The sequence below is a fragment of the Herpailurus yagouaroundi genome, unplaced genomic scaffold (assembly GCF_014898765.1).
Source record: "Herpailurus yagouaroundi ecotype Mexico unplaced genomic scaffold, PumYag 142, whole genome shotgun sequence".
Classification (NCBI taxonomy): Eukaryota; Metazoa; Chordata; class Mammalia; order Carnivora; family Felidae; genus Herpailurus; species Herpailurus yagouaroundi.
Window position 1 is genome coordinate 27,757,120 of NW_024412397.1, and position 13,236 is coordinate 27,770,355.

Sequence of the window (13,236 nt, forward strand, 5' to 3'; positions counted from 1 at the left end):
GACAGTTTTTTATTTCTAGAATTTATTTTTTATTCTTTCTTAGAATTTTTATCCTTCTGTGTGTGTTATCTGTTCCTGCATGGTGTCCCATTTGTTTTCTTTTTCATTGGCGCCCTTACCTTATTAATCATAAATTGCTCTAAATCTCGGTCTCATAATTTCAACATCTCTGCCATGTGTGAGTGTGGTTCTGGGGCTTGCCCTCCCTTCAAACTGTTTTGGTTTTTTAGTATGCCTTACAGTGTTTTTGTTGGGAGTCAGACGTAATATATACTGGGTACACGGAGCCCAGTACTGGTTCCTGTGAAGATTTCTCTCCTGGGCTCTTGCTCTGGTTGGTTGTGATTCTCTGCATCTGCCCGTCCATCTGTCCAGTTTGGGGGACAGCAGTTTATACACTGTGATGCTACTTCTCTGCTGGGTCTAGAAGGGTGGTTGGTTTTCGGTTTGTTCAGCCTTCTTCCTGTTGCTCGGGCGGGAGTGGCAGCTTCTAAGCTCCTTTCATGCTGGACTGGACTCTTCAACTTTTAAAGGGGGCTCTTGGCTTCCTCCCACATTCCCACTCCCTGCCCTGTGGCCTGAAATATAGGCTCATCTGGGCTGTTTCCCCGTCTCTCTCGGATCACTTTCCTTCATTGCCGTATGTCCAGTGGCTTGAGAACTACTTTTTCCCATTTTTTTTCACTGTCTCAGAGGAGTAAATCTGACTCCTGTTATCCAATCTTGACCTGAAGCAGAAGCAGCCAGTTTTATTTTCAATAATGATATTTTTTAAAAAACCTTTTTTTAATGTTTATTTATATTTGAGAGAGAGAGAAAGAGAGAAAGAAAGAGAGACAGAGCGTGAGCAGGGGAGGGGCAGAGAGAGAGGGAGACGCAGAATCCAAAGCAGGCTCCAGGCTCCGAGCTGTCAGCACAGAGCCCGACATAGGTCTCGCGTCCTACTGAGCCACCAGGCACCCCTCAATAATAATATTTAATGCCAATTTTCCTCCCAAACACTCTCTATTTCTACCTTTATTTCTTGGGCCTGTCTACTTTAAGTGAATGAGATGAGACGTAAAGGAAGCACCCGTTGACCTGTGTCTGAGCCAAATTTGGCAACATTTCTCTGGGTCACCCCAGCTTCCCAGCTGGTTTCCCCAGCTGTTGGAAACTCTTTTACTCACAGGTTATACCTCTTCTTGCCCAGGCTGTGAGAACCTACAGCCTTTCTCCCCTGTGCCCTAACCTCAGAGTCCGTCCTTGTCTTTCACAACATCGAACGATAGCTCGCCTCAAAGCAACCCCACTCATGTCTTCAGTTAAAGAAGTAAAGCTCTAGCAGTACAATTAGGTCCTTAAAGGCATTTTGTTTAAATGGGAGAAGGCACGGTAGTAATAGCATTCTAACTTAAAAATGATGTAGAGTTAGGCACCTGGCTGGCTCAGTCAGTAGAGCGTGCAACTTTTGGTCTCAGAGTCCTGAGTTTGAGTCCTACGTTGGGTGTAGAGCCCTACTTAAGTAAGTAAATCGTTTATTTTTCATTTTAAAAAATTTTAATGTTTATTTTTTGTGTGTGAGAGAGAGAGACAGGGAGAGAGAAATCCCAAGCAGGCTCCACGCTCTCAGCTCAGAGCCCGATGCGGGACTTGAACTCATGAACCTTGAGATCATGACCTGAGCCAAAACCAAGAGTCGGACACTCATCCGACTGAGCCACCCAGGCACCCCAATAAGTAAATAGTTTTAAAAAATAATGTAGAGTTGTATTTCCCACATCATTACTTCATCTGAACCTCATAATAACTTTGTGTGGCAGGTTGGACAGGTTGGACTGTGTGCATCTGTATTACTCATTTTATTTTATTTTATTTATTTATTTAAAAAAAATTTTTTTAACATTTTATTTATTTTTGAGACAGAGGGAGACAGAGCATGAACGGGGGAGGGGCAGAGAGAGAGGGAGACACAGAATCGGAAGCAGGCTCCAGGCTCTGAGCCATCAGCCCAGAGCCTGATGCGGGGCTCGAACTCACGGACCGCGAGATCGTGACCCGAGCTGAAGTCAGAGGCTTAACCGACTGAGCCACCCAGGCGCCCCTGTATTACTCATTTTAAAAGGTAAAGCTGAAAGAGAACTTTGATCTAAAATGTGTGGAATGTGAACCAATCCTGGTTCCTTGGTGGTTTATATAATGATTTGGAGAAGTTGCATATTTTCAGAGCTCATGGGCTGACTCTGTCATTCATGTTGGGGATACACAAGCCTAGGTTTTTAATTCTTGAGGAAAACCTCCTTCTGTCTCAGCAGGTAATTACATGCTCTGGGGCGGGGGGTCATGCTACATATGTGTCTTCCTCTCACCTGGACTATTGTAACTGTAGGAAACATGTCTTGTCACTTTCATCCCAGCATCCCTACCACTACTTTTTTTTTTTTTTTTTTTTAATGTTTGTTTATTTCTGAGACAGAGGGAGACAGAGCATGAACAGGGGAGGGGCAGAGAGAGAGGGAGACACAGAATCTGAAACAGGCTCCAGGCTCTGAGCTGTCAGCACAGAGCCCGACCCGGGGCTCAAACTCACCGTGAGATCATGACCTGAGCCGAAGTCTGTCACTCAACCACCACCCAGGCGCCCCGTCCCTACAACTACTACTTATAGCAACAAATTTGTCATCTTAAAACACAAATCGGATCATGTAACTGCTCTGTTCACAACCCTTCAATGTTTTCCTGGCTCACTCAGGGTAAAATCCAAATGTTTTTACCATGACCTACCAGGCCCTCCATTAGTGATTCTAAAACTTTCACTTGTGACCCCACTAAGAAATATATTTTACATTATATCTTAATATATATACTTTATATATACACATATTTTTAACAAAAGTTTCAAGAAAGTCTTTGTCCTTATCTAAGAAGCATTTATGATTTCATTAACATTTAAATACAGCATTACTAATCATCTGATAATTTCATTCAGTATATTTTTCAGCTCTGGAAGTTCATTTGGGGTCTGAATTGAGTCTCTTGCAAGTTGCTATTTGATTTTTGAGCATATGAATAAAGTTACAATAACTATGTTACTGTACTTATCAGCAAATTCTAACATCTGGGTTCTGTTTTGGTTTTGGTTGATTGATATTTCTCTTCATTATCAGTCGTGTTTCCCTGCTTCTACGTGTGCCTGGTAATCTTTGTTTATATACCAGACATTGTAAATGTTACCTTGTCAGGTGCCGGGTCTATTTGTATTCCCATGAATATAGTTGAGCATTGCTCTGGGATGCAGTTTTGTTACTTGGAAACATTCGATCCTTTCAGGTTTTTGCTTTTAGGATTTGTTAGGTACCTCCAGAACAGTGCTCTCTCTAGAGCTAACTGTTCCCCACTACTGAGGCAAGATCTACCTGGGTGTTAAACACAGTGTCTCTTGAATTATGAGGTTTTACACTCTGGCTGTTGGGGATAGGTGCTATTCCTGGCCCTGTGAGTGTCCTAGGTATTGTTTCCTTTGATTCTCCAGGGCAGTTCTTTCCCCAGCCTCAGATAATTTCCTCACGTGCACTTATAACTACCATGGTGAATTTCTTAGAGGATGCTTCTCTGTTTAGCTCCTTGTCTCCAATACTCTTTCTGGCAGAGTCTTACCACCTTGGTCTCTCTGGATTCTTGGCTCCATTTTCTTAATCCAGGGGTTCTGCTGGGCTCTGCCTGGGTTCTCTTCTGTGCTGCAGCTTAGAATCTCTCAAGGCGGTAGGGTGCACCCCATTTGTTTCCTCACTCTCAGGGATCACTGTCCTTTGTCGCCTGATGTCCAGTGTCTTAGGAGCAATTGCTTTACATGTTTCTTGGATATTTTGATTGTTGCAGGCATGAGGTTAAATCCAGTCCTTTCTTGGGCAGAGAGGAGGTCACTGAAATTTTGTTTAATGTGTCAAATTTCTCTCTTGGAATGTAGTAAAAGTTTGTGACAGAAAAATGAGATATAACACCATCCTTATTTATAGATTTCATTCAGACCATTGTCATAAAAACATTCACATTCCTAACAATGTTAGGAAATATGGTAGAATGATAACTTATGAGTCTTGTTTTTGACTTGGAAAATGCTACCCTTGATGATATTCTCTCTGAACAACAGACTCATCAGGATTGAAAAACTGTCAGAGTATTGACATGTTTACCAACAGTAGATTACAGTACCAAGAGTGGATTATGTTAATAGAAAATTCAAATAATACAGCAGTGACCCTGCACGTGCCAGAAAATCAAATGGAACACCATTCTACAAAAGGTGAAAGGACCCGGTCTTTTCATTTCATATCATCACATGCCCTTCACTAATTTTCCTATACTGTTCGTCTTGGTTGGCTATAGTGTTTAGTGAGGCATGTCGAGTTCTTGCAGAAAGTCCATGGGCGCTCTCACTTAGGTATTTCCTATTCCAGTATCTTTTTTAATAGTTATTTCTGATACTTATTTCTATTTTTTAAAAAAGGCTGATTGTGACCCACTGCATTGATTTCCTGACACATTAAACTGTGTCAAGCAGCAGTTTGAAAAGCACTGCCTGACAACACTGGGTGTTGTCCAGTTGGGGGTGGGTTCAGACAAATGCGTAACCAGGTGAGTGCCTTCTGCTAAAACAAGCAACTTCCAAACTAGGAGGAGGGTGATGGGGATGTAAAAACAAATAATAATAATAATAGCTCCAACAATAGAAATAAAGGATAGAAATAGAAACATCAAAATTTGGGATAAATGGGAGGCACATATCTCAAAAACTACATACAGTGAAAATAGATTCTAAATCTCCACTTACGTGACAAAAGTGGTCAGATATGAATATGCTGTTTACAAAAAAATCTGAAAGAAGAGTGCAGAAATATTGAACTTAAAAAGATAGCAAAAGATGTGCTAGGCATGTTCTAATACCAAGAACATTGATGTAGCTGCATTAATATAAAAAAAAAGCCGTAAGATTACCAGATAAAACAGTTTCAAAGCTACATGCACTTAGTAACATAGCCAAAATATATATTGCAGAAAATGTCAGAACTGCATACAGAATTTTAAAAATCCAGTTGTGGGGCCCCCGGGTGGCTCAGTCAGTTGAGCGTCTGACTTTGGCTCAGGTCATGATCTCACAGCTTATGGGTTTGGGCTCCACGTCAGGCTCTGTGCTGACAGCTCAGAGCCTGGAGCCTGCTTTCTGATTCTCTCTCTCTCTCTCTCTCTCTCTCTCTCTCTCTGCCCCTCCCCCACTCACACTCTATCTCTCCTTCAAAAATAAATAAACATTAAAAAAAATTTTAAAGAATCCAGTTGTAATAAATAGTAGCACACCTGTCTTTGTAAGGAATAGAAGAAGTATATTCAAACGTTAGAAATGTACAGAATTAAATAACATTAAAAGCATGATTTAATGAATAGATATAGAACACTCTGTCAAATGTGCAGAATACACATTCCTTTTGAGCACAGGTGGGACCTGTCATAAAAACTGACCAAATTCTAGGGCCATAAATTTCAAATCTCAAAGGGTTGAAACAGGGAAATACGTTCTCTGACCACAATGTAATTAAGCTAGAAGCCAGTGCAAAAAATTCTATGTCTGGAAATTAAGAAACCTACTTCTAAATAACTCCCGAGTGTGAGAAGAAATTGTATTGGGCATTATTAGGAAGTATTTAGAATTGAATGATAATGAAAACACAATACAGCAAAATTTTGGGGATGCAGCTAGAGTTATATATATATATGTGTATATATATGTATATATATATATGTATATATTTATATTATATATAAATATAATATGCACACACATATATACACATATATGTGTATATGTGTGTATAAATATGTGCGTATAAATATATATGCACACACATATATACACACATATATACATATATATGTGTATAGAGAGAGAGAGAGAGAGAGAGAGAGAGAGAGAGAGAGAGAGAAGGGGAGGGGCAGAGAGAGAGGGAGACACAGATTCTGAAGCAGGCTCCAGGCTCCAAGCTGTCAGCACAGAGCCCAATGCAGGGCTGGAACCCATGAACTGTGAGGTCATGACCTGAGCTGAAGTCGGATGCTTCACTGACTGAGCCACCCAGGCGCCTCTAGAGTAATATTTAGAGGGAGGTTTGCAGCCTCAAAGATGTACATTAGAAAAGCTAGGCTGAAAATGGATGAGACAAACATCCATATGAAGTTGGAGTAAGACTAGCATCCTAAGTCAAAAAAATAAGAGTTGAAATAAAAATATGAGGGCGTCATCAGTATGTTTTCATCCCACCCTACACCCTCTTCAGCTTCCTAACTTATCCTTCAGATTTCAGTTTGGCCATTCTTTTCTCTAGGACAGTGGTTCTCTAAGTGTGCACTCTGGGTATCTATCAGAACTGGCACTGAACCAAGACTCTTGGGGTGAGGCCTCTGAGGCTCTACAAACATTAATCTGTTTTTTATGGAGTCCTCCAGAAGATTCTGATGCCTGTTTGAGAACCACTGTTCGAACCACTATTCAAACTTGAGTTTGTAGCAGGATCCCCTGGAGGGCTGATTGAGTAGATCTGGGATGGGATTTCTAACAAGTTCCCACAGGATATTAATGCTGTTCTTTGAGAGGCTGCTGTTCTAGGGGCTCTTTAAAAATTGCTTAAGAGATTCTGATAGATTAGTGTGGGCGGTGGCCTGGGCTTGACAATCTTTTAAAATCTTCCCGCAGTTTCTAATGTGCAGCCAAGGTTAAGGGCCACTTCTCCAGGAAAACCCCAACAATCCCTGTCCTCCTAAGCTTTGGGCATGTCTCTGTCTCAGGAGCAATCCCGGCATCCTATGCTGCCCTGCCCTGGAGCAAGTATCCTGCTGCCCAGAACAGACAACTAGCAGCTTACCTGTCCTCTCACCAGAAGGTAAACCTCTTGTAGGCAAGGACCTTGCCTCCTTTGCTCTTTGACCCTCCATGCTTTGAAAGGCACTCAGTAAATATTCGTTGAATAATGACACGTGAAACACCTCTGTTAGTAGTGCTCACAAGCAGTGGGGACAACACTCTCTTTCGACATCAGTAGAAACACAAAGGCCTGTGTTCTGTGGTTTGGGAGGAGGTTTCTGGAGGGAGAAAAACCGGAACGGGAGCTGAATGAGAGAGGCTTCCTGTCACTTGGAATTGAGCACAGTCTGGCCAGCTCCCGTGGCAGTGGTTAAGAGCGTGGACTCTGGGGCTAGATTGGGTTCAAATCCTGTGTCCTCTCCACCACTTGCTACCTGTGTGATCTTGGCAAAGTTATGTAAGTATTCTATACTCCAGTTGCCCCTCGTGCAAAATGAGGATGATTGGAGTACTTTACTTCTGGGTTTGTCATTTTTGAGGATTAAGTAAAACACATGTAAAGCTATCAGAGTAATACCCAGCACTTAATAAGTACTATCATTTCACTTCCTTTCAATTTGTGGAAGTGATCGAAACGATCTGATTATTAAATCTCAGGTTAGAATAAATGGTTCTCATTTGCCAAACCCCTAATTAAGCCTAAATATTAAAATTTTTTCCTCCTGAAGGGACCTCAGATGTAAGCAAAATAAAAGTAGTGAAGCAACATAAGCTGATAACATTGTGAAACCAAAGGCATGAAAGTATTTGCTGCCTGAACTCCTGTATTTCACTCAGTTTGAGTTTCTGGTTTGAAACCATTTTGGTTTTCAACAGAATGCTCTTTAGTATATTTTCTAATTAGATATATTTGGATATAATGTTACTACATTTTTTTGTTTTGTTTTGTGACTCACACCAGGCCTACATTGTGTTGCCTTTATTAATTTGGCAATAACCCCGCCAATTTCTTTGCGGTTCTCCTCAGAGCTTAGAGGTAAGATTACTGTAAGCTCTGAAGAAGGTTAAAGATATTAAAACATATCTCCTGTATTAGGGTATTGAATTTATTAGGGATATATAGAAAATAGACTTTTATATAACTTTTTTATCCCCAAAGAGTTATATCCTATAATCCCATGAGGAACAGATGGCAGAAATCCTCTCTCTCTCTCTCTCTCTCTCTCTCTCTCTTTTCCAAAGGGAAAGTAGACTACAGAATATTAATATTCACCAAAGGTCAGACAGGACTCCAAATCGATTTCCAACCCAACACCTTTCCCTCGGGCCCTGCTGTCCTGGGAGGAGCAGTAACCATCCTACATAAAGCTCGAGAGAAGGTAGTGGCACGTGGGTGCCAAAGGACATTGTGAATTCACCCATTTCATCCAAAGCCACAAACTCCTAATCCAGCGGTCCCCGGCCCTGGCTGCACATCTGGTCACTTGGGGAGCTTTTAAAAATTAACCTGTGCCTGGGCCCCCATCTGACCAGTGAAGTCAGTTCCTGGGGAATGGCGATCCAGGATGGGCACTTCTTAAAAGCTCCAGATGGGGGGTGGGTGGAGAGATTCCAAGGTGCAGCCAGGGCTAAGAACCATCGTGCCTGCAAGTAGGGTCCATATCTGGAATGAAGGGGTAGGTGAGTGGACCTGTAGGAGTATAGGAAGTTGCCGCTCACTGAGGCCCAGGCACCTGCTGTAGGGAAGGTTAATTATTCCAGAGGCTCCCTTGTACATGAGAGAGCACTAGCTGTGATGGAAAGCCTGCTGCAGTCAGCAATAGGAGTAGCAGAAGCACACGCTGAAGCTCCAATTCCTTTTCCTTCTTCCCCTTTCCTCCACTCCGTCTTCCCCTCGCACCCCAGCGTAACTGCGCACCCCAGGGGGTGCCAGCTCCTGGGCGCTTGTGCTAAGTTAGGAAGCTACCCTGGCTTTTGGCCCTTTGAGGGAGTATTGCTGCAGGGCCTTGGGGTGGTCAGGATGGTTTTCCCTACCCAGACTAAAGACAGCCTTCCAAGTGGGGAGAGGACAGTGGGTTTCTGATGGCGATCCGGTACAGGACAGCCAGAGGTGTGTCAAGAACTCAGTTCCCAAGCATGTCCAAAGAACCTGCACTCCAGAGTGCCCGCAGGAGCCAGTGACTGGTACCTGGGACCTCTCAGACGCCAGTACCTCTTGGGTCTGGGTGTGGGGGAAGCTCACCACATACCTGAGGCTGAATTTCCTATCTGTTCCGTGAGTGGGAGCTGGATGGAGACACAAACAGGATCATATTTATTTAGACGAAATAAACACAAATGCCAGAGTTTATGAACAGACTTATTCCTGCTACGCATGCTGCCAAACAGAAAGGAATTCGCCTTCCTCCAGTCTCTAACAATAGCTAACATTTACTGACCCCTTACTACAAGCCAGGCACTGGTTAGCTCGCTTAATCAGCACACTGACCCTGAGAGGAAGGCACTGTTGTCTCCATTACACAATGGAGACATTGAGGAGGTGCCCAGAGTCACAAGCCAGTAGGTGGGGAAAACAACATTCGAGTTCAGAGCTCCTCGTTCCAGCATCTTACTCAGATTGCTGGCTGTGTTTTCACCTGCACCTTCACCGTCCTCAAGATAGCCTCTCAGGCGAGTGCATTTCACCCACTATCCATCAAGGAGACTGGGGCACTGAGAGGTAAACTTGCCCAACCCATCACAGCTGTAAATGGGGGGGGGGGGGCTCAACATCTGTCTGGTGATAAACGCCAATTCTGACTCACCACGTTGCCCCTTTCTGTCTTCCCCCCCCCTTCCAGAGGGAGTAATGACAGAGCCAGGCCTAGCCTGGCCTAGCAAGGCAGGCACACGTGCATCTGAAATGTAACCAATGATGTTGTAATGTGACAAGTGCTAAAATAAAGTCATGTGTGAAGTGTTAGGGATGGTGGAGGTAGGGTAACGACACTGCCTCGGAGGAGGGAGAGCAAAGTTCTGGCAGAAAACCGAAGGAAGTAGGAAATTTTCAGGTGTCTTGACTCATCCCAAGGGAAGGTATTAGCATGAGAAAAGGTCCAAGAGACCAGAGAACCTGTCCTCAAGGGTAGATCCACATTTTTCTTAATTTTTTTTTTTTTTTATTTTTGAGAGACAACGCGAGTGGGAGAGGGGCAGAGAGAGAGGGAGACACAGATTCCAAAGCAGGCTCCAGGCTCTGAGCTGTCAGCCCGATGCGGAGCTCGAACTCACGAACCGTGAGATTGTGACCTGAGCTGGAGTCACTTAACTGACTGAGCCACTCAGGCGCCCCAGGGTGGATACACATTCTGTAGAACTTGAAAATTATACAACTTTGAGGTCCCTCTTTGGGAAATACAGTATTAGGAATAGAAGGTTAGATGTGAAAGTAGATATTTACTGAGAATGAAAAAGATTATAGCAGTTCAAAATTTGAAAAGCTATGTTGCAGGTCTGCAGGACCACCCTCAGGCTCAGTGTTAAGCTAGAAGGACTCAGAAAAGCAGTTACGTTCCTAGTGGTGGTTTATTACGGTGAGAGGATGCAGATTAAAACCAGCAAAGGGGAGAGGCAGAGAGGGTGGAGTCCAGGAGAGACCAGATGCAGGCTTTGTTCTCTCCCGGGGGAGCTGCATGGGCAGCACTTAATTCTCCCACCCATGATATGCATCAGCTTATGCAAAGTGTCCTGAGGCTTGGGTCTAGGGTTTTACTGGGGGGAGGTGTCAGTCACAGGGGCATGCAGCTCCCGGGCAGCTGACCTTAGCCGCTCAGTCTCCAGCCCCCCAGAGGTCAAACTGATAGAGTATTGCCCAGGGCTTTGGACATATAAGAGCAGGCATTCACTCTCAGTCTCACTGTTAGCATAAACTACCTGTTCAAACTGATAGAATGTGGCCCAAGGCCTCAGGTATTTAAAAACAACCGCCTATCAGGATATTCCAAGAGCTCAGAAATTCTCTCTCCGGAGGCCTTGAAGGGTGAGAATCTTTTCTTTGGAATGTGCAGTCTGAATCTGTTGAGTTAACCCTTTACTGCACACTGACAAATACCACAAAGTCCAGAAAAAATTAAAAAGAAAAATTTTTCAATGTTTATTATTTTTGAGAGCGAGAGACAGAGAACAAGCAGGGGAGGGGCCGAGAGAGAGGGAGACACAGAATCTGAAGCAGGCTCCAGGCTCCGAGCTCTCAGCACAGAGCCCGACGCGGGGCTCGAACTCACAGACTAAGAGATCATGACCTGAGCTGAAGTCAGCCGCTTAACTGACTGAGCCACCCAGGCGCCCCAGGAAAAGATGCTTTTATTAATTGCTTGACATAGTTCTATAAAACAGTGTTCCTACATTACTGCATATTCTTGTCTTTTCATATTTTGTAATATTTTCTATAGAGAGAACAGAAAGTTCAGTTTTCTAGCAGTTGATCAGAATTTATTGCTGATAGTTAAGATGCATAAAGACGCAGCTTCACAAACAGATGCACCCATTGTTTGTAGTCCACTCACTATAGTTTGTGTTTGAAAAACACCAGAATTCTGATACACTTGATTTTTCACAATTCCCATTAAAAAAAATCATGCATTTATAATTGTAAATGTTGCATTACTTACAAATGTTACAAATGCATATGACTAGGTAAACACATTACTAGGGCCCTTGCAGGGCCTTTCAAGGGGTCCCAGGAACTTAAGTTTCTTCAGCTTCATGGTAAAGCCTCCTCTGGGTTAAAGAATTAGTCACTCGCAGCCTAGCCTATGCCCAAAGCAGTGCTGAGTTTTATGGGAGCACCAGAGAAGGGACTGTGCTGATTCCTGCGTATAAGTGTGCATGGTCCTGTTAGGGAGCCAAGTAGAACACTGCACAAATAAGGAACATGGACCCAATCTCAAAACTGACATCCTGGCCTAGGAGAATTTAAGAAGTGCTTTATTCTGGGCTGAGTTTACAAAGTACCACTGAGTGGGTGGCTTACAGACAACAGACAAGTATTTCTCACTGTTCTGGAGGCCAGAAGTCTGAGTTGGGTCCGGCTGTGGGCCTGCTTCCGGATTGCAGTCAACTAACTTCATTGTAGCATGTGCTGAAGAGAGAAAGCTCTGGTCTCTTCATCCCCTTATAAAGACCCTCATCCCATTTTTGAAGGCCCCACCCTCATGACCTAATTGCTTCCCAAAGGCCCCACCTCCCAATACCATCACACTGGGGGTTAGGTTTCAACACAGGAATTCTGGGAGGACACAAACATTTAGTCTGTAGCAGGAGGTCTGCAAAGTTTTCTCCTTGAGGTCCCCTGCCCTAGGGTCCCACTCTTCAGATTTAGCTATGACCCAGGACCACTTAGGATCCAAGGGCAGAGGGGGGCTAACCGAATAAAGTGACAAGCCAGCCAACTGCTTTATGATGAACAGAATGAATTTTGTGAAGTTCAAATCTCCATGCCTACTTCACTTAGCAAATGTGGTGGTTTTTTACCAAAATTATTTAGTAAGCCGTACTGAAACTTACTCAGTGTCCACTTGACCACTGGTTTGTTTGTATTTAATGGGTAAATGAAACAAATTTTGGAAACCAAAGTCTACTATTATGATCAAGCTATCAACAACAACAACAAAAACCCCAAGGTTGACATATAAATTAGTGAATAAAAAAAAGGTGCGTATACAATTTTTTTAAGTTTTTATGTGAATTCCAATTAGTTAATATACAGTGTAATGTTAGTTTCAGGTGGACAATATAGTAATTCGGCACCTTCCATACATCACAACAGGTGCACTCTTAATCCCTATCACCTGTTTAACCCATCCCCCCAGCCACCTCTCCTCTGGTGACCATCCGTTTGTTCTCTGAAGTTAAGAGTCTGTTTCTTGATTTGCCTGTCCGCACCCCCCCCCCGCCCCGCCGTGCCCCCGCCGCCACCTTTCCCTTTCTCTTTGCTCATTTGTTTTGTTCTGTTTTGTTTTCCACATATAAGTGAAATCACATGGTATTTGTCTTTCCCTGACTTATTTTTCTGACTTACATTATACCCTCCAGCTCCATCCACATCATTGTAAATGGCAAGATTTCATTCTTTTTTTATGGCTGAGTAATATTCCAGTGTGTGTGTGTGTGTGTGTGTGTGTGTGTGTGTGTGTACACACATACATACACATACCACATCTTGATCCATTCATCAGTCGATGGACACCGGGCTGCTTCCATATCTTCGCTATTGTACATGATGCTGCTATAAACGTTGGGGTGCAGTAAAGTGCGTATATTTTTTTAAATTTTTTTTACGTTGATTTATTTTTGAGACAGAGAGAGAGCATGAACGGGGGAGGGTCAGAGAGCGAGGGAGACACAGAATCCGAAACAGGCTCCAG

At 43.3% G+C, this 13,236-nt stretch overlaps 1 protein-coding gene across 4 annotated transcripts in view; it reads left to right on the forward strand.

The window, feature by feature from the left end:
* Window positions 1–12,754: 12,754 nt before the first annotated feature.
* ST8SIA5 (ST8 alpha-N-acetyl-neuraminide alpha-2,8-sialyltransferase 5) overlaps window positions 12,755–13,236 on the forward strand; it is an 81,295-nt gene continuing 80,813 nt past the window's right edge. For 2 of the 4 annotated variants that reach the window (XM_040478913.1, XM_040478915.1), the window contains exon 1: window positions 12,768–12,785. The gene's annotated coding sequence lies outside the window, so the exon portion shown is untranslated. Of the gene's footprint in view, window positions 12,786–13,236 lie in introns of all 4 variants that reach the window. The other 2 variants (XM_040478914.1, XM_040478917.1) reach the window with 2 other exon arrangements.